This window comes from Balaenoptera ricei, chromosome X (genome assembly GCF_028023285.1).
Source record: "Balaenoptera ricei isolate mBalRic1 chromosome X, mBalRic1.hap2, whole genome shotgun sequence".
Lineage (NCBI taxonomy): Eukaryota > Metazoa > Chordata > Mammalia > Artiodactyla > Balaenopteridae > Balaenoptera > Balaenoptera ricei.
Window position 1 is genome coordinate 36,373,156 of NC_082660.1, and position 27,280 is coordinate 36,400,435.

Genomic DNA, 27,280 nt, shown 5'->3' on the forward strand with positions numbered 1-27,280 from the left:
ATATCACCTCAGAAAAAAATTAATGAGAAACATGAAGAAAATAGGATAATGAATATGATAATATATGGGGAGTGCTTTGGGCTTCTTGGAACAAAGGTACAAGGAATTATTGCTGTGATTTTCTCATGATGCATATATATTTTTATTAAACTCTAAAAAAAATGCCAGCAGATTCACTTCTTTGCAAGGTACTAACGCCCCGCAGAGGAGTCGTTCTTCAGTTAGTTTCCTGAGCCTCTGCCCACCCCTTGGCTCTTGCTGCGCTTCTGGAGACTTCCAGCTTAAGGGATGCGGAGTGTAGATTAGAATAGTCAGTGGCTTTGCCCGGAGTGTCTGGTGCACACGTGCCTGGAGAGATGGCTTTCTGAGCAAGTGGGGCTCAGGAGGGCTGGGGGCTGGGATGGAGGGGAATTGAATGCAAAACAGAAATAGAAGTCAGGGTTCTGGCTGCATGAAAACTTGGGGAAAGAGCAACTTACTTGTGTTCAGTCTCCTGGCCGCCCTGCCCAAGGGTCCACTCAGGCCAGACTTCTTTTTAAAGATTCAAGCATCATTAAATATAAGTTCTCAGTTGGAAGGGAACTTTGTGGGGCTACCTTGGCAAGGGACTACAGAGACTAGAATGAAGATGAGACCATCACAATTTCTACTTCTCGCGTCCCTATACCAGCGGTTCTCACTACACAGTCCCCAGGCAGCAGCCTCAACATCACCCGGAACTTGTCAGAAATGCACGTCCGTAGCCCCCACCCCAGACCCAGTGAATCAGAAATTCTGGGTGTGAGGCCCAGCAATCTGTGTTTTAACAAGTCCTTCAACACACTCAAGTTGGAGAACCCGGACTCGGGAATGAGTTCTGCTCCAGGAAAAAAAAAGGGATGGGGTGGGCGGTGCCCTTGGTAAAAGTGCATTAACTATGTGCAAAAGCTAAGTTAAGTGATAGGAAGGTCTGGAGACTTGAGTGTCACAGGTTGGATGTCCCACAAAGCTGACTCTGAGATCGAGTTTAACAAGTGGAATGTCTACTAGGGAATGCCCTTTTTATAAAAAACTTTTTATTTTATATTGGGGTATAGCCCATTAACATCCATTAACATCCATTCTCCCCCAAACTACCCTCCCATCTAGGCTGCCACATAACACTGAGCAGAGTTCTCTGTGCTACACAGTAGTAGGTCCTTGTTGGTTATCCATCTTAAATACAGCAGTGTGTACATGTCGATCCCAAACTCCCTAACTATCCCTTCTCCCTACCCTTCCCCCTGGGTAACCATAAGTTTGTTTTCTACATCTGTGACTCTACTTCTGTTCTGTAAATAAGTTCATTTGTGCCCCCTGTTTTTTTTAAGATTCCACATATGAGCAATATCATATGATAGCTATCTTTCTCTGTCTGACTTACTTCACTCAGTATGACAATCTCTAGGTCCATCCATGTTGCTGCAAATGGCACAGTTTTGTTCCTTTTTATGGCTGAGTAATATTCCATTGCATATATATATGTATATACCACATCTTCTTCATCCATTCCTCTGTCGATGGACATTTAGGTTGCTTCCATGTCATGGCTATTGTTAACAGCGCTTCAATGAACATTGGGGCGCATGTATCCTTTTGGACCACGTTTTTCTCCAGATATATGCCCAGGAGTGGGACTGCAGGGTCATATGGTAGCTCTAGTTTTAGTTTTTTAAGGAACCTCCATACTGTTCTACATAGTGGCTGTACCAATTTACATTCTACTAGGGAATGCCCTTGAGATCGGTACCTACGGTGGGGATGGGAGGGTGGGGGGAGGAAGCGGGAGAGGGCAGGAGGAGAAGTTGAGTTGTGATCCATGCCTGGGGACAGCCTTAGTGGTCCCACGGGGAGCTCTGGAGCTTGGATGGCCCGCCAGTGATGCAATGAGTTGAAGTAAGATGGCTAGACCTTTATACCCCATGTCAGACAGTCACTGAGTGTGGGTTGCTCTGGGAGTGGCGTGCTCTTGGCCTAGGCTGAGGCTGTCCCTGAAGGTTCCACCACTGACCAGCTGGGCGACCTTGGCCGAATTTCTCTCTGCCTCTCTGAGCCTGTTTCTCAGTAGGAGTTGCTGAGTATTAGATGTAGCTATTCAGAAAGGACCTAGGAAATTGTAAATGCTTTCATTCATTCAATAAATATTTCTTGAGGGCCAACTATATGTCAGGCTAGAAATGCCCTCCTCCCTGACCTTACAGAATTGAAAATCTCATGGAGGGGGGTAGATCAGAAGTCCATAAACACACAAATATTTGACTACAAATTGTGGTGTTACCACACTTTGGAACAGAACAGGCTGTCAAAGAAGATACAAAGGGACCTAATTTAGATGGGGGATGGTGAGGCAGTGCTCTCTCCAGATGCTACATTAAGTGGAAGAATGAAGGATGAGGAGTTTTCTAGGGGTGGAGGGTGTGGAGGTCATTTCCAGCCAAAGGAACAGCAGATGCAAAGGGCCCGAGGCAGGAAGGGGCTTGGCTTGTTAAGGAGGGCAAGGATAGAAGGAGCTGGATGCAGAGCCCTGAGGGCTGTGCTAAGGAGTTTGGGTTTTCTGCCTAGTGAAGCAGGAAGCCATCGGGAAGGTTTAAGTAGGGGAGCGACAATGACAGTGACTGCTCTGGCTGCTATGTGGAGAGCAGATCGTAGAGGCAGGAGTGAGAACAGTTAGGGACAATGGCTAAGTCCTGGTGAGATGATGGTGTCTGGGACTGGGTGGTATCATGGAGGTGGAGAGCTGTGGGCAGGTTCCAGACACACTCTGGAGGGAGCGCTGAAGGGACTTGGTGGTGGTTTGGAAGTGAGGGGTGAAGGAGAGGAAGATGTCAGCTCCGGTTCCTTGGTTTCTGGCTCGAGCGGCTGAGTGGAGGCTAAATGCCTGTTGAACTGAATCGAGGAGGTTCTGAGGCAGCTCAGGGGCTGTTGCAATACAGGCAGCATGGAATTCGGATGGCTAACAGGAAGGAGCCCACTAATGCACAGTGAGAAGGAAAAGGAGAAGAAGAAGGAGGAGGAAGAGGAGAAGGAAGAAAAGCAGATGATGTAGCAAGTCATCAACACCTAATATTCATTGAGTACTTGCCACCGGCTATGTGCTATTCTAAGCACTTTATTATCTTACTATTCTTGACAGCTATTCTATGAAGCCTATAAAATTATTATCCTCATTTTACATACAAGGAAAAGAGGGCCAGAGAGGTTATGTAACTTGCCTGAGGTCACACAGCCAGGAAGTAGTGCAGCCAGGCTTTGAACCAGGCAATGCAGCTTCTGGAGCCTGAGCTTGAACACCCTATACCTTCATGCCCCTCACAATGCCAGCTGCTGCTCAACAGGCATCCACATGGACCCCGTGAGCCATCTCACATACCTTGTCTCTGTCCTTCCACAACCCTCATTTCACCACTGAGAAACCTGAAGGCTCAGAGGTTCGATAACTTGCCCAAGGTCACTCAACTTGAAAAGGGCTGAACCAGGGTTCAAACTCTAATCTGTCTGACTTCAAAGGCCCTGCTGTAACCACAATACTGCACCTTTCCCCAGAGGCATTCAGACCCTCTTCAAGAGGAAAGAGACAAAATAAGTTTGTTATATTTCATTCTAATGGCCAGCTTTCATGCCTGTGATAGCACAGAGACACACTGGCTGTCCTCCCCCTCCTATTCCTTGATAAGCTCTCAGAATTTCCTTGGAGCTCAAGTCTTCATCCCTCGTCCGTCTATCCATCCTTCAATGCATCCAGCCAGCCTTCCTTGACACGCAGCCATGTGCTTAGTTCTGTTCTAGGTCCCATGGTGCATCCAAAATGAATATAACACAGTGTCCCTGACCTTGGGAATTTTACCATCTAGTTGGAGAATAATAAGAACCATTTGTGTAGATCTTTTTGGTATCCCAAACAACTTCCCCTATTTGTACCATTAATTCTTATCATGTTTGGCATGATCCCTTCACGGATGAGGAGACTGAATTCTGCCAACAACCACATGAGCTTGGAAGAGGATCCCAAACCCCAGATAGGAAGGCAATCTGGCTGACACCCCTGATTGCAGCCTTACAAGATTCAGCAGAGGACCGAGCCAAGCTGTGCTCTAGCTCCTGACCCATAGGAATGGTAAAATTGTACATGATGGCGAGCCACTAAGTGTGTGGAAAATTCGTCTAAATGGCCAAACAATATATCCCATCCCACACTCTCCCCTACAACTGTGACTTTAACATGTCTCCCATCAATAGGCGGAGTCTAATTCCCCTCACCTTGAGTCCAGATGGGTTTGTGACTACTTTGACGACAGAGGACCATGGAAGTGACACTGATTTTCACGACTGGGTCATAAAAGGCAATGCAGCATCCACCTTGTCACTGGATCACTTGCTCTTGGAGCCCTGAGCTGCCATGTAAGAAGTCTGACTATGCTGAGGCCGCCATGTTGTGAGGAAGCCCAGGCTCTACACGTGAGAGAGAACGAAGTTTCCAGCGACCCCAGCCTCCAGGCATTGACTCACTCCCAGCCCTCTAGTCTTTCCAACTGAGGTTCTAGATGTCAGGGAGCAGAGACAAGCTATCCCCACTGTGCCCTAACCAAATTCCTCACCCACTGAATCCATGAAGGTAAGAAAATTGTTGTTGTTTTACATTACTAAGTTTGGGGGCAGTTTGTTACACAATACTAGCGATCAGAAAACAGGCCAAACCCCAAATCCGTGAGGTGGGAAAGGAAACTTTGCCTACTCCAATGTGCAGATTCACATGGCAAAGGGCATACATGTGTAATTTTCAAATAGCAAGGGCCTGAAGGTTTGGGAGCAATACCAGGATCTATCAGACAGCCTTGTATCCAATTATATTAAGGATTCAGCTGAGGCCCAGAGAAGGTTCGTGCTTTGTTCATAATCACACAGCATCAGCATCAAGGCTTCAGAGCCAGCCCTGGTGGGCATCTAGGGCTATCCATATCTGTGTGTTTGCCACACCCAGAGCTGGAACTGGTTGAATAAACTTGACCTGAGAATGACCTTCCCAGTGAAAGAGGAACCCAGTGAATGTACCCTGAATGATTTCCTTAGCTTTTAAAAGCCTGGGCTGGTACCTGTTGTAAATGGTTGTGCAGTATTGATATTTATTGGATTTTGCACCCTGTGAGTCGGTTTTGTGCCTGCACACCAGTGATGGGTCACCTTTTTTTTTTTTTTTAAGATTATAAATGTAACATGCAAAAATCATATTTGTTACACTTATACATATTTATATCATACATTTGCAGTATATAGAGGCACTCAGAATATATATTATTTATAAGCATTGCTGCATCTCAGGTTTGTTAGAAAGGCTCAGAATGAGAGTGTGTTTGTAAAGTGCTCCAGGGTCCTCTGGGATGAGGGCAGCTATGTAAGTGTAAGTCATTATCATTAAACTAAACTGCCTTCTCCGATTACTGACAGCACCAAAGAGGTTCTCCCAACTCCCCGGCCCCTGCACACGGCCTGGTAATGCTGGGGTAATATAAAGATAATATTACTGTAATAAGTGCCTTGCAGCAGTTACACTTTTATTAGCAGCGGCCATATTGTAAGGAAGGGAGAGGCCCCCAGAAGTTAGCCAAAGGGTTGGTGAGGAAGGCGGAACACTCAGAAAGGCAAGCAGAATTCTGGGTCCAAGCTAAGTGCGGGGCCGTGTAGCATGAGGTAAAATGGTCGCTCCTCATCCCCACCCACAGAGCTGATTTTCAATTTCAGTTGATCCTCAAATAGGCTGTTGAGTCCAGCTAAATGGGGTACTGGGTGGTGTGTAATTGATACAGGGGGGCTCCTGGAATTCTAGCCCCAGGGACACCCTACTGCATTTTAAGTGGCCTCCAAACTGAGGGGAGGCCCCAAATTGACGGCAGAAGCCCTCACTTTGATTGGGGTGTAATGGAGAGGGCCACAAAGCCATGGACTTCCCAGAATGAAATTAATCTCCATGGCTGATGGCTTCATTGGTTGCCCCCAAGTAACCTATGATCGAGCATAAAAGTTAGAAGGAGCTTCTGAATGGTTCTTGTATTTTACAATGGGCCCCTTTCCTCTTAGAGTTGCATCTATGTTACACTTGCTGCAGGTTGCATAGATCTTCCGGCCATATACTTGTGATGTGGAGAAACCTGTTATTTATAGATCTTGTGTCTCAGGGTGTTGGGAAATCTAAGAGTTACATCCACCGTCTCATTTGACCTTTCTAACATCTCTGTGAAGCCAGCCTTAGCTATCACCCCCATTTTATAGATATGGAAACTGAGGTCCAGAAGGGTTGAGTGAGTGGACCAAGGTGTTATGTCAGGAAGAGTCAGAACTGGAATTCAGGAATTTTGGCCTGAGGTCAGCAGCCCATTCCTTCGGGCTGTCCTGTCAAGGGAGGATTTGTACAGCAAAAGGGGACCTACCTTCTACAATTTTGCTTTGAAGGAGACAAAATCAGGAGGCAGAGGTCCAAGGTACTGGTTATCTATCACTGCATAACAAACCACCCCAAACTTAATGGGGTAACACAGCAGCAGCCATTTTATCATTACCCCTCGTGGTTCTGGGGTGACTGGGCTTAGGCAAGGCAGCCTCTCCAGCCGCTGCAGTCAGATGGCTGGAGGAGGGGACGTCTTGAAGGCTTCTTCTCTCAGATGTATGCTGCTTGGGTTGGGAAGACCCCAACAGCTGGGGGCTGGCACAGCCGGGCTCCTGCTCTCTCTGTGTGGTCTCTCCACCTGGTCCCTCCAGCATGACGACTTTGGGACAGCTGGATCTCTTCCGTGGCCGCTCAGGGTACCCAAGGTGGCTGTCCTTCAAGAGAGAGCCAGGTGGAAGGTGTATGGCCTTTTATCATCGAGCCTTGGAAATCACCCAGCATCACTTTTGGTTACTTTTCGAACTCTTTGTTAGACGTGAGTCATGAAAGCCAGCCCACCCTCAAGGGGAGGGCGTGAGGCTCCACCCTGCCCTGGGGGGACTGTTGCAGACTTTGGAGGCCTCTTTTAAAACCACCACAGTGTTGTTCAGACCACTGCTCCTTGAGGCTCCTTTCAGGACCCCCAAGCAGGACTCAGGCAGGGGTTAACCGCCCACCTCCCAACCTTTCCTCCCACCTGCCTCCAAACCGGCCAAACTGCCCTCAGCTCCAGCATGATCTGATGAGGCCACCCGGGCACTGTCTGCTTGTGTGTTGATGATGTCAAAAGGCACAGCCGGGCCAGGCTCCCAGGGGCGACCCGTGTCGTGGTTAAGGAACCACAGCGACCCATCATCAAAAGCCCCTGGGCCAGAGCTGCTGAGAAGGTGTGTTTGCCTTTTGGCTGAGATGCTTTAAAACCCCAGCGACTCGGTTTCATTTTGAACCTGACAGATAAAAGGCCGACTTTGACTGAGAATATTAACTTTCTGGCTCCCGCCCAAGAAAGCTGAACAGATGAGGAAATAATATAAAATAAAAGGCGTCTGCAAACACTGATTGTCGGCTGCTTTCCATAAAATACGCCCACTGTTATGCGTAGCACTCTCCGAGTCTTTCATTTCTTGGCCCCCTCCCTCTTTTTCGCTCCCGGTACCAAAGGAACTGCCTTCTTTTATTTAGAAAAAAAAAAAAAAAACAGACAGAGAGGAAAGGGTGCATGTGCTAAAAACAGCCCCTCGTTCCTCTCCTGGAGGCGCCAAGCAGGTGCGCCCACAGGCTAACGCTTCTGGCTCCTTGAGCTTCTGGCTCCTTGATGAGGATCGTGGGCGGTCCCTGGACCAGCCCCACACGAACCTGGGTTCTGAGGCCCAGGAAGAAGGCTGTTCCTCAGGACCAGCCCCTCCCTGGGCCTCTACCTGCAGCTGCTTTCAGGCGGCCAGGGGAGCAACTTCTAGCTGTGAGGTCTCCTGCAGGCAGCGCAGAGGTCCTGGAAAGTTCTCCTGCAGCCGCTCCTGGACTGCCCTCGTGGACTGCCCGTGACTGGCCCTCTGGGAAGAGAGGGGAGGGATGCTGAGAGCAGAGGCTTCGGGAAGTGTTCTACATGGCACCTCTCCAGTCCCCACTCTGTGGCTGCTGCTGTCTCTGTGGTTGCCCCTTAACTGGGGGCATGAGGCCTGGACTGGGAGGGACTGCACTTGTCATGCCTTGACCTGAAACTTTAGAAAATCGGATGATTCATGTACTGGGTTGGCCAAAAAGTTCGTTTGGGTTTTCCCACAAGATGTTATGGGAAAACCTGAACGAACTTTTTGGCCAACCCAATATTAGTTCGCTCTGGCTGCTGTAACAAAGTAACCCACGCTGGGGGGCTTAAACCACAGAAATGTACTGTCTCACTGTTCCAGAGGCAGGAAGTCTGAGATCAAGGTGTGGGCAGGCTTGGTTCCTTCTGAGGGAAGGATCTGTTCCAGGCCTCTCTCCTTGGCCTGTAGATGGCTGTCGTCTCCCTGTGTCTTCACATGGTCTTCCCTCTGTGCCATCTGTGTCCCAACTTCCTCATCTTCTAAGGGCAGTTGTATTGGATTTGGGCCCACCCTAAGGACCTCATTTTATCTTAATCACTTCTATAAAGACTCTGTCTCCAAATGTAGCCACTTTCTGACGTCCTGAGGATTAGGGCTTCAACATATGAATTTGCAGAGGACACAATTCAGCCCATAACAACTCTGAAGCCTAAAAAGAAGAGTTACAACCGGCGGTGGCCCTCAGCTGTGTTTCAGAGCAGCAGTCTAGGCACAGCACGCTACTTGATGGACACCCCACACCATTCATCACCCCGCTTTGGCCTGTCACCTCTGCTGTTTGTCTACCTTCCCCGCCTGGATCCGTGGAGGCCCAGACCTTGCAGGCAGACAGCCAAGGGGCTACTTGCAAAGCAGGATACTTGAGGGCATCAACTCCCTGCACTGCCACCCTGCCCACCGCACAGTGGGCCTGGTTCACAAGGGAAGCCCTCTTGGCTGTCTAGAAAGGTCAGATCAGTAAGGGCAGCAAGAACGAGAAGGTGGCTGTCAGCCTGGAGCACCTCCCACGCGTGGTCAGAGCAACAGACAAACTGCCGCCAACTCGAGCTGGGATACTGGGTGCGTCACCATAGTTCTCCACACCTAATTTTTTTCATCTATAAAATGAAGAAAAGGCAATCTGTCCATTTGTGATCTGAAACCCTACTGAGTGGGTCCAGCCTACGAGAGTCTGGCTGGCTTCATGAGGTCCAGCAATCCAGTGGGTCACCTGACATGAGGGTGACTCTTCTTCCACAGACCTCAGGGGGAAAGGCCAGACGTTCCCATGAAGCCAAGACAGTGACCCTCTGCTTGCCTCACCCATTACAGGCATACACTCCCGAGTCTTGGCCATCCAGGGGCTCAAAGCAGTTGTGAGACCTCTGAGTCAGCCTTCCAGTGAGCAGAATGGAGGGGAAATATAATCGCTCCAAGAGCAGTCTTCTTGAACTTTTTTTTTTTTACTGCAACAGTAAGAAATTCTCATCACAACCCCTAACACACACACACACACACACACACACACACCACAACCTGTACCTTCAAATTATGTCCAGAACCGACCACTTTTCCCCACCATCACTGCTTCCACGTTGGTCCAGGCCACCATCATCTGTCACCAGGTTTATCTGAGAAGCCTCCTAACTGGTTTCCCTGCTTCCTCCTCCCCGCACTCCATCACCCGGTTCAGTCATTTCTCAACCCGGCAGTAAGAATGAGTCTATTAAAAGGTTAAGTCAGATTGTGTCACTCTCTGGCTCAAAACCCTCTCATGGCACAACTCAGAGGAAAGTCCAAGTCCTCCCAGGGACCGACCAGGTCCCTTGCCACCTCTGTCCTCACCTCCTCTTCTTGCCCTCACTCCCCGTGCTCCAGCCATACTGACCTCCTCGTTCCTCACACATGCCAGGGCCTTCCTGATTCCTCTGCTGAGGACCCTTTTCTCCACTTTGTTGGCTGTTTCTGAAAAGGCTATGGTCGGTGGGAAGGGTCTCCAACTGTCTTCTCAGGAGCCAAGGGGAGAGTTAAAGTCCCTTCAGTTCAGGATTCCCCGTGCCCACCTCTGCCCTACCCACAGAATGCTGAAAAGGGCCAGTGCCTGCTCCTTGCAACTTCATTAAAAATCAGTTGGCCATGCTGCTATGAGTTTATTTCTAGATGCTCCATTCGGTTTCGTTGATCTATGTGTCTATCCTTTGCCAATACCACACTGTCTTGATTATTATAGCTATCTAGTGAGACTGAAAATGGAGAATTATCATACTTGATATCTTTATTCTTTTTCAAATTTGTTTCAGCTCCTCTAGTTCCTTTGTCTTTCTATATGAGTTTTAGAACCAGCTTGTTTGTATGTACAGAAATCCTGCTGGGGTTTTGACTGGTGTTGCATTAAATCTATAAATCATTTCAGTGAGAATTGATGTATTTATTATGTTGAACTTTAACAATCCATAGGCATGGTCTATCATTCTGTTTCTCTAATTCTTTTAGGTTTTCTTTGATTTCTTTTATCACTGCTTTGTATTTTTCAGCATACAGATCCTGTACCTATTTTGTTATATTTATGCCTAAAAAGTTCATTCTTTTGGAATGATTATAAATTATACTGCTTTTTTAAGTTTTCGTTTACAATTTTACATTGCTAGTGCATAGAATTACAGTTTATTTTTCTATATTGACCTTATATCTGCACCCTTGCTATTATTAGTTCTAGGAGGTTTGGTTTTGTTTTGCAGATTCCTTGGGATTTTCTATATAGGCAATCATGTTACCTGTAAATAGGGACAATTTTATTTCTTCCTTTCCAATACATAAACCTTTATTTCTTTTTCTTGCCTTATTGCACTGCTTAATCCACTGGTGTTGAATCGGAGGGGTAACTGTGGGCATCCTTGCCTTGTTCCTGATCATAGGGAGAAAGCAATCCATCTTTCATCATTAAGTATGATGTTAACTGCAGGGTTTTTGTAGATGCCTCTTTGTCAGGTTGAAGAAGAGCCCTTCTATTTCTTGTTTGCTGAGATTTTTAAAAAAATCATGAATAGATATTGAATTTTATCAAGTACTTTTTCTGCATCAATTGATAGAATCTTGTGGTTTTTCTTCTTTAGACTGTCAATATTGTGAATTACATTTATCCATTTTTTAACATTGCGCTTCTGAGCTAAATCCCACTTGGTTGTGCTATGGTTTTATATACTGATGGGTTCAATTTGCTTATATTTCATTGAGGATTTTTGTGTCTGTGTTTATGAGAAATATTAGTGTGTAGTTTTCTATTTTTCTACCCTCTTCGTCTTTGGTATCAGAGTAGTGTTGGCCACACAAAATGTGTTGGGAAGTGTTCCATGCTCTGCTATTCTCTGGAAGATATTTTATAGAATTGATGTTATTTCTTCTTTAAATGTTTGGTAGAATTTACCATCTGATCCTAGAGATTTCTCTTTTGGAAGGTTTTTAATGACAGCTTTAATTTCTTAAATAGTTAATTGACTATTCAGAGGATCTATTTCGTCTTGGGTGAGTTTTGCTAATTTGTGATTTGCAAGGAATTGGTTGGTCCATTTTATCTAAGTTATCAAATTCATATGCATAGAGTGGCCCATATTATTCCCTTATTATCTTTTTAATATTTGCAGAGTCTGTAGTGATATTCCCTCTTTCTTCCCTGGGATTGGAAATTTGTGTTTTCTCTCTCTTTTTCCCTTTTTGTCAGTCCTGCTAGAGATTTATCCATTGTTTTGATCTTTTCAAAGAACTAGTTTTTGGTTTGATTGGTTTTATCTATTGCTTATTTGTTTTCCATTTTATTGATTTCTAATCTTTATTATTTCCTTCCTTCTGCTTGATTTGGATTTAGATTGTTTTTCTATTTCTAAGATGGAAGCTATTGGTTATTATTTGAGAACTCTCCTTTTCTAATGTAAGCATTTAATGCTATAAATTTCCCTCTAAGCACTGCCATAGATATATCACACAAATTTCAATATGTTGCCTTTTTATTTTCATGCAGTTCAAAATATATTTAAATTTTCCCTGATATTTCCTTTTTGATCCAAAGATTATTTTGAAGTATGTTGTTAACTTTCCCAGTGTTTGATGCTTTTCCTATTACCTTTCTATTACTGATTTTTAGTTTAATTCCATTATGGTATGAGAGCACACTTTGTATAATTTCAATTCTTTTAAATTTGTTAAGACTTGTAGTATACTGTCTATCTTGGTGAATGTTTCATGTTCACTTGAAAAAACTGTGTATTCTCCTGTTGTTGCATGGAATGTTCGATAAATGTTGATTAGATCCAGTTGTTTGACATCATTGTTTAATCTATATGCTTGCTGGTTTTCTGCCTACCAGTTCTATCTATTAAGTGTTGAAAAGTTTCTAACTATAATTGTGGATTTGTCTGTTTCTCTTTTCGGTTTTGTCAGTTTTTGCTTCATGTAGCAGAAACTCTTTCGTTAGGTGCATGCACATTTAGCACTGTTCTGTCTCCTTGGTGAATTGATCCTTTTATTGTTATGTAATGTCCCTCTTGATCTTTGGTAATTTTCTCTTCTCTGAAATCTCTTTTGTCTGATATTAATAGAGCCACTCCAGCTTTCTTTTGATTAGTGTTTGCATGGTACATCTTTTTTCTCCTTTAATTTTTACCCTACCTGTATCATTATATTTGAAATGAGTTTCTTGTAGACAGTGTATAGTTGGGTCATGTTTTTCTTTTATTTATCAATTCTGACCATCTTTCTTTTAATCAGTGTTTTTAGACCATCTATATTAATGTAATTATTGATATGTTTGATTAACTCTACCATTTTATTATTTGGTTCCTATTGGTTCCCTCTGGCTTTTGTTCTTCTGTTTGCCCTTTCTTGCCTAACTGGGGGTTATTTGAACATTTTCTAAGTAAAGCCTTTATTTTAGAAAACTTTTAGATTGACAGAAAAGTTGCAGTGATAATACAGAGAGTTCTCATATCGCTCACCCAGTTTCCTCTAATGTCAACAGCTTACATTATTATGACGTTTGTCAAAATCAAGAAACCAAAAATTGGCACATTTTTATTAATTAAACTCCAGAATTTATTTAGATTTCACCAATTTTTCTACTCATCCCGTTTTTCTATTCTGAGAGTCAATCCAGAATACCACACTGCATTGAGTCATAGTGTTATTTGAACTTTTTGGTACTCAATTTTAATTTATCTATTGTGATTTTGACTGTATCTCATATAGTTATTTTAGTGGTTGCTCTGGGTATTATAAAATATATACATAACTTTTCACCATCAATTTGGAATGAATGTTTTGCCACTTTAATTGGGATGTACAAAATCTACCACTGTTTAAAATCTTTTACCTTCCCTCTTCTGTGCTGTATCCATCTTGTATATTATATCAATGTGTGTCCAAACTCCCAGAAGATAATGTTATAATTTTTGTTTTCAACGGTCAAACATATTTTAAGTATCTCAAAATAGAAGAATAATCTATTATATTTACGCAGATGTTGACCATTTCTGTTGCTCTTCCTTTATTTCTGATATTCCAAGTTTTCTTCTGTTATCATTTCCTTTTGGTTTGAAAAACTTCCTTTAGTAATTCTTTGAGAGCTCTGTGGTTACAAATTCTCTTAATTTTCTATCATCTGAGAATATCTTAATTTCACCTTCATTTATTTCTGAAGTATACTTTTGCTCAATTTAGAACTGTGTTCACAGGTTTTTTGTTGTTGTTTTTAGCACTTTAAAAATGTTGTGCCACTTCCTTTTGGCCTCCATCATTTGTGTGAGCTATCTGCAGTCATTCAAATTGTTAAATTGTTGTTTCCCTATAGGTAATGCTTTGTTTTTCTCAGGCAGCTTTCAGTAGTTTTTCATTTTTAGTTTTCACCAGTTTATGAGGTGTCTAGTCATGGATTTCTTTGGGTCTGTCCTATTTTGGATTCACTCAGCTTCTTGAATACATAGGTTTATGTCCTTTGCCAAACTTGGGAAGCTTTCAGCCATTATTTCTTCAAATATTTTCTCAGTGTTGCACTCTTTCTCCTCTCCTCTGGGTCTCTGATGACATAAATGCTAGACCACACAGCTCCCTGAGGCTCTATTCATTTTTTTCCAGTATTTTTTCTGTCTGTTTTTCAGATTGGATAGTTTCCATTGATCTATCTTTACATTCACAGACTCTTTTTGCCCAACCTCTGCTATAGTCTGTTCTAAGTACAGCAGCCAGAATGATCCATTTAAAGCTGAAGTTGGAGCAATTCCTTCCTCTGTTTGGAACCCTCCATCTCCCTTAGAGTCAAAGCCCTCACAATGTCCTTACAGAGTCCAAGTTTTACAGTGGCCTACAGGGACCTACATAATCTAGCCCTTACTGCCTCCCTAGTTTCATCTCATAGTTCTAGCCTCCCTTGCTCATTTGATTCTGGCCACATTGGCCTCTTTGCCGTTCCTCTAATACTCCAGCATGCTTCTGCTTCCTAGCCTTTGCATTGGCTGGTCTTGTTCCCTAGGACTGACTTTCCAGCTACCCACAGAGCTGACTCCCTCAGCTCTAAAAGTCTTTGCTTAACTGTCCTCTTTTCAATGAGATCTTTCATGACCACCCTCTCTAAAATTGCAGCCCCACTTTTGCCATTTTCTGCTTTATTTTTCTCCTACTATATTATCTAACATAATATATAATGTATTCATTAATCCTCTAGAATGTGAGCTCCATGAAGGTAGGGGTTTTTTTGTCCTGTTTCCTCCTGTACATTCATGGCCTGACCCATGGTAGATGTTTGATAAATATACATTGAAAGAATGAGTTAAAATATCCCTGGGGTCTGCTTCAACTGTAGCCCGTAGAAGACAGAAGTTTTAGCTTCTTATTGAGTGTTTTGAGTCTGGCCATTGAAAAGTTCCTGAGTATTTACAAGAGCAGATTGGATGTCATTGATGGTGTAGGATCTTCTAAAAGAAATCAATGGTTTAGACACCTGCTGTTACTGCATCCTCCTAGAACTGAGTACCAGAAATGCCAAGAGTGTGAGGTTCTGCACAGATTGACTCTTCGCAAGGTGTTGGAAACAGGTACCCAAATTAGAAACTGAGAGCTTTGTACTTGGACTGATTCACAGGTTTCAGCTTTTCAACTTCCCAAGCACTGCTGCTGCTGCTAGTTTCTGAAATATCTCACGAAGCCCCAGCACAGCGCTTGCGGGTGTGTGCACATGCTCACACAGGCACACACGTGCTGCCTTACCCCAGGTGCTGCTCTGACATAACCCATTCCCCAGCCCAGCTGAAGTCTGGAGTGCTCAGATGACTGTTCAAAGGGGCTTCTTCCAGGACAGAATTTCCCAAGCTCCCCAGTTCCCGAGGGAATGAGGTGTGTCTGATGGTGTCCGCAGTTCCCTCCCACATCTGTCAGCACAGTAATATATGGCAGATAATAGGATTTCACTGCATTGTGGTGGTTTAAACAGGCATGACAAGATTGTGACTTCAAACCTGTGTAAGTTGTAGACACCTAAGCGATTGTGGCTTCTCCTCCATCTTCCTGGCAGGCAAGGTGAAACAGCCTGGTGATTCTTAGGGTCTAGACCTGACCTTCAGCCCTTTCTCCCCTCCACAGTGGGAGATTGGCCTTGTACCCCATTTTGGAACCTCTCCCTTTCTGCCATGGCCCTGCGTCTGCAGGAATCTAGCCCCCAAAGACTACCAAGTTCTGTGAAGGAAATCGTCGGCTGGGTTTGTCATGCAGAATGGTTATTTTAGGTGCTTTGTTTCTTGTGTGTCTATGTTAACATTGAGTTGCAGACACTCTTGTCACAGTAGAACCTGAGGAAGATGAGAGCCCTTTTCCTGTAATATGCACCTATGCTCACAATTGCGTGTATTGTTTCATGGATCCCAGAGACTCCAGAGAACACAGGTCAAGAATACCACGTCCACTGGGTCAGTGATGTATTTTTTTAAATCAGCTTTACGGATGTATAATTAACATACAAAATGCACCCATTTGAAGTGTACAGTTTGATGAGTTTTGACAAATGTGTGCACCTATGGAAACACTACCCCACTAAGATAAAGGAAATTTCCATCTCCCTAGAAAATTCCCCGTGCCCCTCTCCAGTCAAAACATCCACCAGCGAAGGTAATCACTATTCTGACCTCCATCAACATAGATGCGTTTCGCCTGCTCTAGAACTTTATGTAAATGGAATCACACAGTTTGTGTTTTTTTGTATCTGGCTCCTTTCACTCACCATGTTTTTGAGATTCATCCATGTTGTTGCATGGATCTATAGTTTGTTCCTTTTTATTGCTGAAAAATATAGATATACCACAAATAGTTTATCTATTCACCAGTTGATGGACATTTGGGTTATTTCCAGGTCTGGGGCATTGCACATAAAGCTGCTCTGAGCATTCATGGACAAGTCTTTGGATGTATGATTTTTTTTCCCCTTGGGTAAATACCCAGGAGTGGGAATGAAAAGCGTATGTTTAACTCTTTAAGAAACTGTTCAACTTTTGCAAATTTTCCGAAGTTTCTTTTAAAACCATTTTACATTTCCATTAGCATTGTAGAAGAGTTCCAGTTGCTTTTTGCATGTCAAAAGATTTCAAGGAAAAGGTAAACATTAGCTCTCAGGGCTGACTGTAGTGGTGGAATTTCAGGTTTCAGTGGTGGAAGGGAGCATTTAGAGTTTAGGGAGTTTATCAGAACCCCACAAATCACACCAATTGCTGTCCCTGATTCCTCCAGGAGTTAACTTCCTGTTACATATGTGCACAACAGGAAGGGAGCCAAGGATAGAAAGTGGTTGTATGGAGACTGAGCAGGGCACGGCAAGGTGGAAAGAGCACGGGACTTATAACAAAAAAACCTAAGTTCAAGTCCCAGTTCTGCCATGGACCGGCTAGTGATTTGACCCTTGCCCTGTGTCTCAGTGTTCCCATCTGTGGAATAGGGATCACAAGGCCCACGCTGCCTGATTCACAGGATGACAGGGAGGTCTAAGCCTGACAGAGGGGCCGCATGTGCAGAAGCTTTACCAAGGGCTGGATTATGATGGCATTGATGGCGCCCGTACAACTGCTCAGACTCTCAGAATTCTAGAGCTTTGGGGTTCAGGCAGAGAGGCGGAGTGAAGCTGCAGATGGCACCACTTCCTGGGCAGGAGCAAACTCTTATATAGAAGAGCATCCTGCCCTGCTCCCAACCTAAAGTCTTGGACGGGGCGTGAGCAGGTTGCAGGGCTGGGCCTGGGGCTGCCAAGCAAGCCAAGAGACCCAGACTCAAAGTCTGCTGAAGCCCCCATCCCCTTGCTTAACATCTCGAGCCTCAGGCCCCTGTGTGCAGAATGGGGGTAGTGATATCCCGAAGGTTGAAGGACTAAATGAGTCAAAGAGGGAATTCCCTGGTGGTCCAGCGATTAGGACTCTGCACTTCCACTGCAGAGGGCACGGTTCGATCCCTGGTCCGGGAACTAACATCCCTCATGCTGCACAGCACGGCCAAAATAAATAAATGAGTCAAAGAATATGGATAAAGTACCAGGCCCAGGGTTGAGCAGAGAAGAGCTTCCCACACATTAGTGGCCGCCGGATAAGAAGGTAGAAGCTACCTTCACAGCGCACTAGCCACATGTCCTTGACGAGCTGGAGGTTACTTCTCCTCCTACCTCAGGTGTGAGCCCTGGGAGACACACTCTGAAATGGAGATGGAGATGTGAGTGCAAGAGGTTCATTGAGGAGGGCCCTTGGGATACACAGCAATGGAGTGGGGGCGGGGTAAAAGAGGCAGGACTGGGCTAAGCGAGGGGTTGAGCTTCGATGCAGTCACAAAGGAGACCTCGGTGGACCCGCAGGGAGCAGACGATCTGGGGTGGCTCTGTGGAGTTGGTCTGAAGAATTGAGGCAAGATGGCGGGCCTTTATACCCCTGCGTGAGCCTGTCATTGAATATGGGTCGCCCCCAGGAAGGGGGTGTGACCTTAATGACAGTTTCTAGAGGGGCATTAAGTGTTGTACACCTTAAATACATACAATCTTCATTTAAAATTTTTTATATGTGAACTGTCTGCTGTCCATACTCCCAGCAGCTGGGGGAATGAATGCCTCAGTCATGAAGGGCCGCCTGGACAGCACACCACAACATACCTCGCCACACCTCAGTTTCCTCATCTGTAAAATGGGGATACTAATAGTGTCTACCTCACTGGATTAAAATGAGGATAAAAAGAGTTAATAGGTACAAAGTCGTTTAAACAGTGGCTGGTGCATATTATTCCTGGTACCAGCATTTTAGAAAACATTCAATAAATCCTTCTTTATCAAATGAATAGATAGATGAAGGAGCTCTCTCAACCCTGCCCAGAATAAAAGACAAATGTCATGTTTGCCCATTTGGGAAATAAACTCACTAGCCAGGTGACAAAGCATTTGGCTGGAAAGCAGAGGGTTCAATATATTTGAAACCTTGGGACTCATGCTTAGAGGAAATTGAAATCTCCCTTTCCAAACCTTAGCTGCACTTGAGGGTCCGGCATTCCCCGTGTAGGCATTGCCAAAGTCCTTTACCCTCAGTGTGCTGAGCTGCAGTATGGGGATCTGACAGCTGAAGACAGCTCGGCAGGGCGCAGGAAGGCAGACATTTAATGTGCTTTGACAATATAAAGGGTTATATAAACGACCCAGTTTCTATAATTTTGCTGTAACTGTCATGGGAATTGCTATAGACAGATACGGAGAAGGCCCTGTTTATGCACTTAAACTTTAAAAGGTTTAACCACTAAACACACAGTCTTCTCTTCCCCTCCCCTTCTCCCAATCCTGCATTTAAATTGTTTCAGAGCTGGGGTGTGGGGAGAGGGGACAACAGCTGGAATAATGGGTCGCCTGTATCTGCCCCCTGCCCGGACCAGAGCCCCACTGGCCAGCCTCATCGGGGAGATTGCCTTACCTGCCCCCCCACCCCCCCGCCCCGCGACAAGATGCAGAGACGGGGGAGGGATGGCAGGAAGTGAAATGCGCCCGCTCTGAGCTCAGGGCTTTTGCCCAATTTAAATCTGGTTCCCGTCCCAGTGTTCAAAGCACGTCGCTGTTTGATTCTTGCCATCTCATCTTAGAAGACTTTTCCCAGGGTGGAGGTGGGGAGAGTTCTGAAACCAGAGAGGCAGGAGGCGGAGGGTTTATACAGGCAGATACCACAGGCTTCCAAGCTAAGTGCCTTAGCGGGGAAAGCTCCTGGCTGCTGCTGACTTTTCTCAGACAAGAGATCAATAAGTGGGCAGAGCTTGAAAAGCAAATCATGCTTCCACCTGCCCTGGGGAACCCTCAGCAACTGTCATGGCAGAGGAGGCATCCCAGAGGAGGCCAGAAAAGACGGGGGGGGGGGGGGGTGGGGACTCAGATAGCCTTGATAAAGCCGCGAGGGGGGCCAGGTAAATCGGGACCGCCCATGGAGATGAAAGGGGCAAATGCCGGGATTCCCACCACCCCTACCCTTCCTTCACAGCTCTTGCTGAGTGTGTGAAGAGCCCTGGCTTCTGCCTCCCAGGTAAAACCAGACACTTGGAGATGAGTTTGCAGCTGATGTGCCTTTTCCAGCCCGAATGAGCCTGGCGCAAGCATGGAAAGCTGCCCCAGCTGGGAGACCCTGTCTCTGTGGACGAGTCCCTCCAAATTCCCTGCCCCACTAGCAGTCATGCAGATTTCTCCATGCTCCACTCAGATCTGCAAAGGAATTTTCTATAGCAGACTGGAGCTCTCTCGTGAGCCCAACGTGCCTTTGCACAGGGGGGTGTGTCCATGGGAGGGCACATGCACACACATGGAAGTGGGCCACAGAACTGGAAGTCAGTATTAAACTTGGCTCTGACCTGGTAAGCCTGGTTTACTCCAATCAGTTAAACAGTGTCTTTTGGAAATCCAGTCTCCTTTGCTTGAAATAGTTACTCTTTCCACTTTGTTCTCCCCCTCTTGATCCTCTCCAAGCTCGCACCTGGGTATGGGGAGGGAGTATGCCACATCCTTGTGGTTAGGGGGGTCGGGGTCCATTCAGCGCCACTGTTCCGCTCTCTGGGTCCTTCATGGCGCCACAGCAATAGACGTTCACAGTGCCAGCAACTGCTGAAGTCAGTGGTTAGTGATCTTGTGGTACCCTCTCCCAGGGCCTTGTGGCATCCTCTCCCAGGGCCTTGTGGCATCCTCTCCCAGGGCCTTGTGGCCCTCCCTGGTGGCTCGGGTCCTCCTCAGCCCTGGCTGCTATTGAAGACCACGTGAGGCATGGCCATGATCCTATTTAGTCTCCCGCTCAGGTAGCCCAACCAATTCCCTTGACTCTAGGATCTCTTTCAGTCCATGGTGGTGACCCCTCTGGTGAGCTCTTCAGCTAGCATCTTGCCAACATCTGTGTTCTCCTAGGGGCTTGTAGGCATGTGTGGGATCTCTCGCATGCCAAACATTTCCCAGGATATCTCAGGGGTGCTAACTCGGGCTTGCTGTCTGCCTAACCACTCCCTGCCCGAGGTGATTGCAGGTGTACCGTGCTGGGTGGGCTCCTCCTGGAGTCCCAGACAGAGTGGATGACTGAACTTCTGCTCTTGGCTTTCACTTTCACTCCCATCAGACAACTCTCTGCTCTGCGACTTTGGTACAGAGAGGGCCAGAAGGAGGAGACTTCTCTGGTCTGGTTAGGACTCCACTCATGTCACATTTTTGTCTTCGTGACCCAAGCTTCTGCATGGTGTAGCTTTAATGGTGAAAGATGGGCAGAGAAAGAAATGGCTTCCTTCTTAGCCTGGGTTCTCTTGAAAGGAGAGCATGACACAAGGTCCTGGGTGAAGGTCGTTTATTTAGGAGGTGATTCCAGCAATTAAGAGTGAAGAAAAGGAGAGAGTGATTTAGGGAGGGAAGAAACACGAATATAACAGAGGGCAACAGGGGCTGATTTCACAAGAAGTGTAGAAAATGCCTTGCAGAACTGTCCACTGGAAGGACAGAAGGCTGAGGCATTTAGCCACTAGCTGCCATCTGACCCTGGCTGAGGATTGCCGCTGGGGGTGCTAACTCCATCCGACTTCTGAACTGCACACACACACACAGACCAGGCAAACTCCCATACGGGTGGAGAAGGCCCGGGGGCAGAAAGAAGGTGAACACTCTCGGCTTGAGATGAGGGTACCCACTGCAGATGCGGCTGAAATTACACGTGGGCCAAGGGGATGATGAGGGTCACCAGATGTGTCTGATACACTTCCTCAAAGGGAATTTAAATGAGGAGGAATTTTTTAGAACATATTACTGATTACAGTAGCCTTAAAGAACTTCTGGTCTAATCTCCTTGTTTTAAAGGGGGGAAAGCCAAGGCCCTAAGAAGTTGCGACATACCCAAGGTCAAAATAGTTGGATGCTGAAGCCAAAAGTAGAACTTGGATGCCAGAGACCCATGTAGAGCTCTTTCTGGTGTATCACACTGATCCATTCAACAACAATTATACATTTATTGACTGCATGTGGTTTTCAGAGCATTACAAAGTATAAGACAGAATTCCTGCTTTCAAGGAATTTGCAACTTAGATGATGAGAGAAGTTTGGTCTTTGGTCATCATGTATACTTGTTAGGAAGGAGACTGGCTTATGTACCCTATTCAATCAGACGGTGCTCCAGAAACATAAGGAAGAGACAAAAGGGGCCCAGAAAATACAGAGTACCCGTGGTAAATATGCATTCAGAAAACTCTGAGTATTAATCTGAGCTCAGGTGTAGAACTTCAAGAAAGCGGCCCCATGATCCCTGCCTTTGGGCATTGATGCCTTTGTGAAATCCTCTCCCCCTCAAGGGTGGGCTGGACCCAGTGACTCACTTCTAACAGATAGAATATGGCAGAAGTGCTGGGATGTCACTTCCAAGATTAAGCTGTGAAAAGACTGGCTCCTGTTCTGGGTCCTTTCCCTCACTCTCTCTTGCGTTGCTTGCTCTAGGAGTAACCACCCACCGTGTCGTAAGGCAACCCTGCAAAGAGGCCCATGTGCGTGAGCCGGAGGCATATCTTCGGAGGCCTGCCAGCAGCCGGGCGAGTGGGCTTGGGAGCAGATCCTCCGCCAGTCGAGCCTTGAGATGGGGCTGCAACCCTAGCGATACTTTGATTGCAGCCTTGTGAGGGACGCTGAGCCAGAGGACATGGCTAAGCCACATCCAGATTCCTGACCGTCAGAGGCTGTGAGGTAATTGGTTTTTTTTTTTTCCTGTCTTTTTTTAGCTGCTGCGTTTTGGAGTAATTTGTTACACAGCAATAGATAACTGATACAGAAGGCATTGCATTAGAAGTTGGCAATGAAAGTATGAGTAGTATATGGACTTGGGAGCAAGTGACAGAAATCTATTCAAACTATCTTAAGCAAAAAGGAGCACATGTTGGAAGGGTTTGTGCTTCTCTCCCAGAACTCAAGGGCAGGGAGAGCAGCAGGACTCATAAGCAATGGAACCAGGACTTAAAACCTACTGGGAAACAGGTTAGTGAGCCATTTTCCCCTGACTCTCTCTATGAGGCCCTTAAATCCTTGTGTCTCAGCAACTGGCATTTTCTATTTCTTCTTGTACATGGGAAAAATCGGACCTACCTTGAGGACCTGACACGTTCTCTCCATTTAGGCACGACAGATACCTATTTAAATTCCCAGTTCCTGGAAGAGACTTATCAAATAGTACAACTTAGATCAGCCATCCATTTTTGGTCCTCACCAACAGAGGCTAGCAGATGGGGTTATGGGGCTGGCTGCCCACCCAGAAGGGACTTCGAGAAGAAGGTATGGGAAATGCAGGCAAAGTAAGCAACAAATTAGTTGAACTGCCCTCAAGAAGCTTGCAATGGATTTTGAGTGAGTCTGGTAAGAGAACCGTATTCCAGGGTCTACCTGGCTGGCTTCTCAAGAGCCAGCACTCTTCCTTGGGCTTTAGTTTTCTCATCTATAAGATGAGCAAGTTGACCCCAGATGATCTCTAATGGCCCTGCCAGCTTTGAAGTTCTGTGTCTCTAAGAGAAAGAGAAAGCAGAGGTGGCATCTCCAGACATACTCATGGAATCGTGGTGCCCGGCATTGTACGACCCATGGCTGAGGTCTCTGGCATGTGGGGAAGGTGCTCAGCACAGGGAAAGGGCAAGTGAGGTCAACACAGAGGTCGGCCTTAAGAACAATCAAACCACAAAACAAAGCTTTTATAACAAAAGTCGTGTTTGGGGCAAAGACACAGATACACAGAGGTTTATAAGCAGCTCACTGGCCTTGTGCCTTATGTAGTCAAAAGCTTCCTGGACAATTGACAAAGCAGAACATTTTAAAAATAGAAAACCAATTTTACCCCCAAGGCTGTGCTGTCTTCCTGCAGAAGGTTCTTGGGATGACCAGAGTGGCTTTTCAAATCATGGGCTAGGGCGCACCCACAGGCAGTGTTGGTCTCGTGCACCCACCCTCCCACTTTTCCATCCTGCACACACGCACGCACACGTGCACGCACGCACGCGTGTGTTCTCCCGAGTCTTGGTCTCAATCATTCCTCGCCATGCTTTCTCCCAGCCACTCAGAGCTCAGTGTGCTACTGACATCATCACATCTGGAGAGCAGCCCCCATCAGCCCGCTCCCTGCCTTGGGTCATTTGCATGTCACTGCCTCATTCCAGCATTGGTGGAGATTTGGGGTTTTTTTTCATTATTCTCAGTGTTGAAACGCCCTCCTACCCTTCACATTGCCATTAGCTGGAAGGAGAAATGGGTGGAAAGAATTACCTCTGTGTGGTTCATACCTCAAATAGGAGCTGTGACTCAGGTCTGGAATCTGATAAGGAGGTGCCTTTCTAGGAAACGGGAGTTGTGCAAGGAATACCAATTTAACGTGGCAGACGCATTTTTCCTTTCCTGTTTTCCCCCCTTTCACAAAGCAAAGCACAGGGTATGCTAAGGGGCTGAGAACCCAGCCCCTCTGTGAGAGCGGGGAGCCACCTCCCTCACCAGTGAAGATGGATTAGTTAATGCCTGTTAAATACTTTAAAATGAAATATCTCCTGTACCCAAATACTCAGTCTGATCATAGCCCTAGGTCTGATGTCATGGGCAGGGAAATGTAGTCCTAGGCAGACATGTGGGAAAAGGGAAAGGCATTAGGGCCTTGCCCAATGGTGAGGGATGGGAAGGGAGGGGCAGAGAGAGAGAAAGAGACACAGGGGCAAGACTCAGAGAAGAGGGAGGCAGAGCGTGGGGTGGAGAGGAGAGGGAGGGAGGGCGGTTAGGGAGAATTCCAATTATTAGCAGGATCAGAGAGTTGTAGCCTTCCCTTATATTTCTGTGGAACCTGCCGAAAACAAATGCAGTCTTGGAAAAGATAAGGTTTACCCTTAAAAAGAAAAGCTGCTTTTCTAAGTTAAGGTGTCAGGGATTGTTTTCGTTGGCTTTGCTTTATCTGTTTACTTATTTGGTTAGTAAGTCGCTTGGTTGGCTGCATTTTGTTGTTTCAGTTTAGCATCCAACAAAATAGGACGCATTTGTATTTTGCCAAGGTGGTTCTTTCTTTTGGCCTGAAATGCGGCCTGATTACCCGCCCCAGCTGTGGGAAGACACAGGCCTTCCCTCATGTTAATGGCAGGTCCAGTCTGCCTGGACACCCCTGGCCTCTGTGCCTGTCTTTGTCCCTCTTGGAAAGACGTGTGCTTGGCTGTCACTCCAGCTGCCCTCTGGTTGATCTGTGGGGAGAGGACACAGGGCAGCTCGGCGATAGCAAAGATACCGAGCAATGACGAGAGGGTCCCTGTCAGGGAAAATCCGACAAAGAGAAGGTGTGAGTGCTGCTGGGTCTGTGAGTTATCCACCCTGGAGGCTGTCAAGGCTGAGGCCGGAAGATGCTCACCCAGGAGTAGCACGATCATTTATTTATTCACTCATTCATTTGTTCATTCATCCTTTTCTCTTTCTTTCCCTTTCTTTCTTCCTTCCTTCCTTCCTTCCTTCCTTTCTTTCTTTCTCATTCTTTCTCTCTTCATTCATTCATTCTCCATTCTTTTATATGTTCATCCATTCACTCCGCATTCACGAACTATAATAGCTATTCATTCTGCATTTTTTATATATCTATTCTGTCAACAAACATGTATTGAGTACCTTCTGTGTACCGGGTACTACTCTAGGTTCTGGACTTACATTGATCTGAAACTAACACAGTATTGTAAATCAACTATACATCAATTTTTTTTAAAAGATTAAAAAAAGATAAATAAGACAAAGATGCTCACTTAAAGGAATCAGACACATGCCCAAATAACCATAATATGGATGAAGCATAATACTTGTCCTAATAGAGGTACCATTGAAGTTCTCTGGGAGCTCGGACAAGAAGGGCTGCATCAAGCTGGAGGGAGCTCAGAGACTTCGTAGAGGAGGCGGCATCTGCGTTGAGCCTGGAGAGATGGAAGGAATTTTCCCACACGGCCGCAGGGGATTGGCAAGAATACAACTGGCAGCAGTTCAAGGAAGGCCGTGGAGGCAAGATGTTGGATGAATGCCAGGAAGGGCAGGCCACTCAGGCTGACTGGAGAACAGGGCAAAACAAGCAGGACCAGGAGATGGGCCAGAAGGCTGGGGGGCTCCAGAGGCTGCACCACTGTCCTCTCCAACATGGCCCACCACATGGGCATGGGAAAGCAGAAGTGTCTCCAAAGGCCACGGTTAGCACCTGGTCACTCGAGAGAAGCAGGAGGAAAAGGCCGCGTGCATGGAGGGCAGGTCTCCTAGACTCTTTTCCCATCAGCCATGCAGCCTAGATGAGTTTGTCACATTTGCTAATTTTTATCAAAGAATAGTGTATCCTAGTCCAAGCTTGTACGGCAAAATGATTAAGAGCGCTGGGTCTGGGTTTTGTATTTCACAGACCAATATAATGTTTTAAAAATCAAGGGGACTGCCATAATGATGTCAACTTTTAATTCTGGCAAGAAAGAATATACTCACAATTTGCCAATTTACTATCACCATCTGTGGTGAGGACTGCTAATTGCCTACGGAGTATCCATTTTCCTCTCCTGCCTGATAAACAAAATACTATTTTATTTGGGGCAGCAATATGGCCAAATCAAAACCACATTTTCCAGCCTATATTGGTCACTGGGTAGAACGTCTGGGACAGCTCTTAAAGGGGGCTGACTGATCAGCATGCATTTTTCCCCTTCGTCTCTGGTTCCTTCTTCCGATTTAAAATCACGACCTTTGTGAGACCACGTGTACCAGCATCAGGTTGAACACGGGGCTCGCTCTGAGGGGCTTGCAACTTTCCATAGGAAGCAAGGAGCAACGCACCCCCCCGCCCCGTGCTTAGAACCCTCCACACCTCTCTTGGTGTTTCTAGTTCCTTCCACTGCTGCCCTCCTCATGTTTGACCCCGGTATGTGTGTGAGGGGAGTGAGCATGCTGGCAGCTGACCTCTGGCCCTTTTCTCTCTTTCGGAGACTCCAACTTCCATCACCACATGAGCTTTCATTTGCTCCTCTTGTCTGGTAGTAACTGCCCTTGAATAATGACCAGAGTCGCAGTTTGTCTTCTCCCTCTACCCGATCCTGCTGCCTCCTGCTCCCTCCCACAGATGTTGATCCTTAATAAATATCCTGTCCCCCAAACTCCACAGCAGCATCGGATTCCAGACAACGCAACCTATGACATGAGGTAAGCTAGAGATTAGCAACTCACTGTGGAAAGTCACAGACACTCCTAGGCTGAGCGACGGTCGGCAGGAGGCACATCATCAGAGCCCGGAGGCCTGCTCTCCACTGACGCAGCTGGAGAATTTGCTGGAACAGAGCCATTGCTGAAACTCCAGAAGCCCCTGTAGAATCACCAAAGTCCCTAGAGTCTGGAGCCAGCCCCTCCCCCCGCTGATAAAGATGCCACTCTCAGGAGAAAAAAAGAAAAATGTCTTCTACCTCCTTCTCACCTTCGCAGTCACCCACCACTTCTTCCCGTTAGAAGAACCTGCCTGGGAGCCAGCTGGCGAAGGAGTCTGGGAAATTGGTTTTGCAGGATTCCAACCCTGAGTGACACAGAGCAGAGCACAGGGCAGAAACGGAGCTGAGAGAAAAAGAGGCAAATAACTGGCAGTAAACCCCCATCTCAGGAAGGACTGAAGGGGAAGGGGGAGGGATGAGTTTTCAGATGAACCCCCAGGCCTGGCTGACATCTTGATAGCAGCCTCATGAAAAAACTCTGAAGCAGAGGACCCAGCTAAGCCACGCTCAGACTCTC

At 46.2% G+C, this 27,280-nt stretch overlaps 1 long non-coding RNA gene across 1 annotated transcript in view; it reads left to right on the forward strand.

The window, feature by feature from the left end:
• Nucleotides 1-22,040, forward strand: part of LOC132357666 (uncharacterized) — a 101,494-nt gene extending 79,454 nt beyond the window's left edge. Inside the window, exon 3 of the long non-coding RNA XR_009500255.1 lies at nt 21,983-22,040. This is a non-coding gene — a long non-coding RNA (uncharacterized LOC132357666). The remainder of the gene's footprint in view (nt 1-21,982) is intronic.
• Nucleotides 22,041-27,280: the final 5,240 nt, after the last annotated feature.